We start from the raw sequence: 5,893 nt of genomic DNA on the forward strand, positions 1-5,893 counted from the left end.
AAGTGAAGTTGTTGATTTGAGACCTTTTTTGTTTTTTAACATTAAGTGTTTACAGCTATAGTTTTTTTTTCCTTTAGCACCACTTTTGCTGTGTACCATAAGTTTTGGTGTGATGTAGTTTCATTTTTCATTTGTCTCTAATTATTTTCTAATTTCTTTTGTGATTTCTTTGACTCATTGGTTGTTGAAGACTGTGTTGTATGATCCTTTTGTAGTTCACAAGCCTGATAATTGGGTTTTCATGCACGTGGATGAGATGCACCTCCCTCAAACCTGGTTGTTACAACATAGGCACATTACTTGTCTGACATGAAAAAAAGGAAAAAGGAGTGTGGTGTGCAGTTTCCACAAATTTGTGAAGTTTCTAATTTTACTTGTGTTACTGAGTCCTAATTTCATCCTGTTGTGATCAGAGAAGACAATTTGCATAATATTTATCTTTAATCCATCGAGAATTTGACTTAACATATTGTGTCTGGAGTTGGTTCCTCCTGGTGGGTTTGTGGTCTCGCTGACTTCAAGAATGGATCTGCGGACCTTCGCAGTGAGTGTAACAGCTCTTAAAGATGGCACGAACCCAAAGAGTGAGCAGCAGTAATATTTATTGCGAAGAGCAAAAGAACAAAGCTTCCCCAGCGTGGAGGGGGACCTGAGCCTGTTGCCGCTGCTGGCTGGGGTGCCCAGCTTTTGTTCCCTTATTTGTCCCCACCCATATTCTGCTGATTGGTCCATTTTACAGAGTGCTGATTGGTTCACTTTACAGAGCACTGATTGGTCCATTTTACAGTGTGCTGATAGGTTTATTTTACAAACCTCTAGCTACAGAGCGCTGATTGGTGTGTTTTTACAGAGCATTGATTAGTGCATTTTACAAACCTCTAGCTAGCTACAGAGCATTGATTGGTACATTTTTACAGAGCACTGATTGGTACATTTTATAAACCTCTTGTAAGAAAAGTTCTCCAAGTCCCCGTTCGACCCAGGAAGTCCAGCTGGCTTCACCTCTCAATATGATATATCTTGATAAATATTCCATGTGTAGTTGAGAAGAATGTGTATGCTGTTGATGTTGAGTAATGCTCTGTATGTGTCTGTTAGATCTAGTTGGTTTGTGTGGTCTTCTATTTCCTTTCTTATCATCTTTCTGATTGGTGTCTTCATTATTGAGAGGGTAGTACTGAAATCTTTAACTATTATTGTAGAACTATATTTCTCCCTTCATTTCTGTCAGCTTTTGCCTCATATATTTTGATAGTCAGTTATTAGATGCATGAATGTTTATAGTTTTTATATCTTCTTGCTGTATTGAACGTTCTAATTTATAATGTCCTTCTTTATGTCTTTTTCACTTTTTGGATTTAAAGTATATTTTGTCTGATATTGGTATAGCCACTGCTGCTCTCTTTTGGTTACTATTTGCCTGGAATAGCTTATTTCTTTTTTTCTTTTTAAATAAACACACTTTTTTTTTCTTTGAGAGACAGAGTCTCCCTCTGTTGTCCAGTCTGGAATGCTGTGGTGCAATCTCAGCTCACTGCAACCTCTGCCTCCTGGGTTCAAGCAATTCTCATGCCTCAGTCTCCAGAGAAGCTGGGACTACAAATGCACACCACCACCCCTGGCTAATTTTTTGTATTTTAGTAGAGACGGGGTTTTACCATGTTGCCCAGGCTGATCTTGAACTCCTGACCTCAGGCAATCTGCCCACCTTGGCCTCCCAAAGTGCTGGGATTATAGGTGTGAGCCACTGCACCCAGCCAGAATAGCTTTTTCTATCATTCCATCTTTTTTTTTTTTTTGAGACGGAGTTTTGCTCTTGTTGCCGAGGCTGGAGTGCAATGGCACAATCTTGGCTCACTTCAACCTCTGCCTCCCAGGTTCAAGTGATTCTCCTGCCTCAGCCTCCCGAGTAGCTGGGATTACAGGCGTGCACCACCACTTCAGCTAATTTTTTGTATTTTTAGTAGAGACAGGGTTTCACTATGTTGGCCAGGCTGGTCTCAAACTCCTGACCTCAGGTGATCCACCTGCCTCAGCCTCCCAAAGTGCTGGGATTACAAGCATAAGCCACCATACTGGTCTATCATTCCATCTTTTCACTTTCCATCTGTTTGTATTTTTAAATCTAAAATGAGTCTCTTGTAGACAGCATTTAGTTGGATCATGTATTTTTAAATCTATTCTGCCAGTATGTATCTTTCGATTGGAGAGTTTACTCCACATTTATTTAAAGTAATTACTGATAAGGAGGACTTACTTCTGCCAGTTTGCTATTTGTTTTCTATATGCCTTATACTTTATTATCCCTCAGTTCCTGCATTATTGTTGTCTTTTGTGTTTAGTTGATTTTTTGTAGGGAAGTGTTTAAATTTATTTCTCATTTCCTTGTATATATTCTGTAGTTATTTTCTTTATGGTTGTCGTGAGGACTACATTTAACATCTTAAAGTAATAACACTCTAATTTAAATTTAAACCAGCTTAACTTTAATACTATACAAAAAGTTTACTCTGTTATAGCTTCATCCCCACTTATTTCAGTGGCTGATGTCATAAAATTACATCTTTATATATTATGCACCCCAAAACATAAACTAATAATTCTTTTAAATACATTAGTCTTTTAAATTATATAGAAAATGAAATGTGAAGTTACCAACCAAAATTACAATATTAGGTTTTTGAGTAATAATTTTTTAAATGTATTTTTCTCTTAAATCATGTAGAAAACAAAAAGTGGAGTTATAAACCATTATTACAATAATACTTGATTTTATGATTGCACATGTATTTACCTTTGCTGAGATAGTTATTTTTTCATATGTCTTTGAATTACTGTCCAGTGTCTTTTCATTTCATGCTACAGGCTTCCCTTGAGCATTTCTTTCGGGGCAGCTCTAGTGGTAATGAACTCCCTCAGTTTTTTTATTTGGGAATATCTTTTTTTTTTTTTTTTTGGCAAGATCTTGGTCTGTCACTCAGGCTGGAGTGCAGTGGCAGCCTCAAACTCCTGGAGTGCAGCTTACTGCAGCCTCAAACTCCTGGGCTCAAGTGATCCTCCCACTTCAGCCTCCCAAGTATCCAGGACTAGAGGCGTGCACCACCATGCCCAGCTAATCTTTTTTAATTATTATTTTTTGTAAGGATGAGGTCTCACTAGGTCTCACCATGTTTCCCATGTTGGTTTTGAACACTTGGCCTAAGCAATCCTCCTGCTTCAGGCTCCCAAAGTGCCAGGATTACAGGTGTGAATCACTATGCCCAGCCTTCTGGGAATATGTCTTAATTTCTCATTTTAGAAGGACAGTTTGGCCGGAGATAGAATTTTTGGTTAATAGTTTTTTTCTTTTTGTTTTTTTGCACTTGGAATATATTGACCCAATGCCTTTTGGCCTCCAAAGTTTCAAATGAGAAATCTGCTTATGATCTTATTGAAAATCTCTTGTATGTAGTGAGTCTGTCTTTGTTCAATCAAAGGTTTGATTATAATGTATCTCAGTGTGGGTCTCCTTGAGTTCATCATATTTGGATTTTCTTGAATTTCTTGGATGTTTATATTCATGTCTTTCATCCAGTGTCAGAAGTTTTTCAGCCATTATTTCTCCAAATATTCACTCTACCCCTTTCTCTTTCTCCTTCTAAAACTTCTGCAATGTGTATGTTGGTCTGCTTGATGATGTGCTACAGGTCCCTTAGGCTCTGTTCACTTTTCTTCAACATTTTTTTTCTTTCTGTTTCTTAGACTCAATAATTTCCATTGTCTTATCTTCAAGTGTCACTGATTCTTTTGCCTCTTAAGACATGCCTTTGAATCTCTCTAGGGAATTTTTTATTTCAGTTATCATACTTATCATTTCCAGAATTTATTTTTGGTTTCTTTTTAGGTTTTGATATCTTTATATTTCTATTTTGTTCATTTATCATTTTCTTGATTTTTTTTTACATATTCCTTTAGTTTTTAAAATATATTTAAGGCAGTTGTTTTAAAGACTTTGTCTAGTGGATCTTCCATTTGTGTTACTCAGGGACAGTTTTGGTTGATTTATTTTTTTTCCTTTGAACGAGCCATAGTTTCCATTTCTCTGAATGCCCTGTGATTTTTTTTTTTGAAAATTGCGTATTTGAACCTAATAAAGTGGTAACTCTAGAAGCCAGATTCTCCTCCCTTTCCCTGTGTTTGCTGTTTTTTGGTTACAATTTATTGTTGATTTTTTTTCAATTTGAGTGTTCTAAGCTATCTCTGTGTCAAGGATCAGAATGAGGTATATACTTGAGGTCTTCTCAGGTATTTTCTGAGTCAGTGCTTTCCCATGGGCTTGTGTGGTGATAAAAGAAAAACTTCAGCTGAATTAAATTTGAAGGAGTTTAATTGAGCAATGAGTATTTTGTAAGTTGGGCAGCCCCCAGAAGCACAGCTGATTCACAGAGACTCCAGCACAGCCATGTAGTGGAAGAAGATTTATAGACAAAAAAAGGGAAATGACCTACAGAAATTGGTGGTGAGGTACAGAAACAGCTGGATTAGTTACAGGTTGATGTCTGCCTTATTTGAACACAGTTTGAACACTTAGCAGTCTATGAGTGCTTGAAGTATGGCTGCTGGGATTGCCCAAGACAGTTATTGTTACAGGTGCATACTCTTAAATTAGGTTTTTAATCTTGTGTGACTGTTAAGCTAGGTTACAGTTCATCCACAAGGACTCAAATATAGAAGTATGGAGTCCTTCTCGAGCCATATTTAGTTTGCTTTAACAGTGGTCACTTTCTAATTTTCCTCACATATACAGCTGCTTTTGAATGTCCCAGCCTTTAATGTCTGGCTCCCAAAAAGGCAAAAAGTAAAAAATAAAGGGGAGAGGGAGGAGGCAGTGGCCCTTAAAATCCCCTGGAAGTCAATTCATTTGGGGGTAGGAGGGAGTAGCAGCAATTTGAGAAAGTACAAAACAATAGCTTCCTGCTTCTTTGCACCTCTGAGATCAAAAACAACAATCAGTAATCAAAGCTCAGATCTTGATTTGGAGGACAGAGTTCTTTTTGTCACACTGATTTCCACAAGCTGCTCCAGGAACATGTGCATTGCTACCTCACAAGGAACTGAATGTAGGGGATGGGTAGCTCCTCCTGTGCAAACTAAAGTTGACAAAAGTAATAGCAATACACTAAACAAGCCTTCCTTTGGAAGGTGCAAGCCTTCAATAGGATCCACAGTTCCAAAATAGTTACATCAGATAAATTCTGTCAGTACAATTGTGGTAGGGAGATAGATTTTAGGTAGGCAGGTAGATTTTAGGTAGGGAGATAGATTTCTGGTTCTTCCTACTCTGCCATCCCATCTTCTAAAGCTACACCTCATATTATTATCATTATTACTATTATTATTATTTATTTTTGAGACAAAGTCTCGCTCTATTGCCCAGGCTGGAGTGCAGTGATGCAACCATGGATCATTACAGCCTTGACCTCTTTGGCTCAGGTGATTCTCCCACCTCAGCCTCCCAAGTAGCAGGCACCACAGGCATGCACCACTACGCCTGGCTAATTTTTGCATTTTTGCAGAGATGGGGTTTCACCATGTTGCCCAGGCTGGTCTCAAACTCCTGGGCTCAACAGATGTGCCCGACTCGGCCTCCCAAATTGCTGGGATTACAAGCATGAGCTACTGTGGCCAGCCCTAAATTTATTTTTTAAATAGAAGATTCACAAAAAAATTGACCCCACGATTATAGGTAACTAGATTTTTTTGCGAATGAAATTATCTTATTAGAAAGTATATTAGGTATAAGCAGTCATATTTTTACCCAGAACCACAAGGAGTTCTTTCTATTCAGAGTAAAGAGCGATATTGGGTATATTTCCAAATTCAAATGTCATCCTAAAATATATTTGTATTTTTA

At 37.8% G+C, this 5,893-nt stretch overlaps 1 non-coding gene across 1 annotated transcript; it reads left to right on the forward strand.

Moving 5' to 3' along the window:
- The first annotated feature begins 203 nt into the window (after positions 1-203).
- On the forward strand, positions 204-310 carry LOC129039799 (small nucleolar RNA U13). Its single transcript, XR_008503497.2, has one exon. It is a non-coding gene; the product is annotated as a small nucleolar RNA U13 (small nucleolar RNA).
- The last annotated feature ends 5,583 nt before the right edge of the window (positions 311-5,893 follow it).

Source organism: Pongo pygmaeus, chromosome 5, assembly GCF_028885625.2.
Source record: "Pongo pygmaeus isolate AG05252 chromosome 5, NHGRI_mPonPyg2-v2.0_pri, whole genome shotgun sequence".
Classification (NCBI taxonomy): Eukaryota; Metazoa; Chordata; class Mammalia; order Primates; family Hominidae; genus Pongo; species Pongo pygmaeus.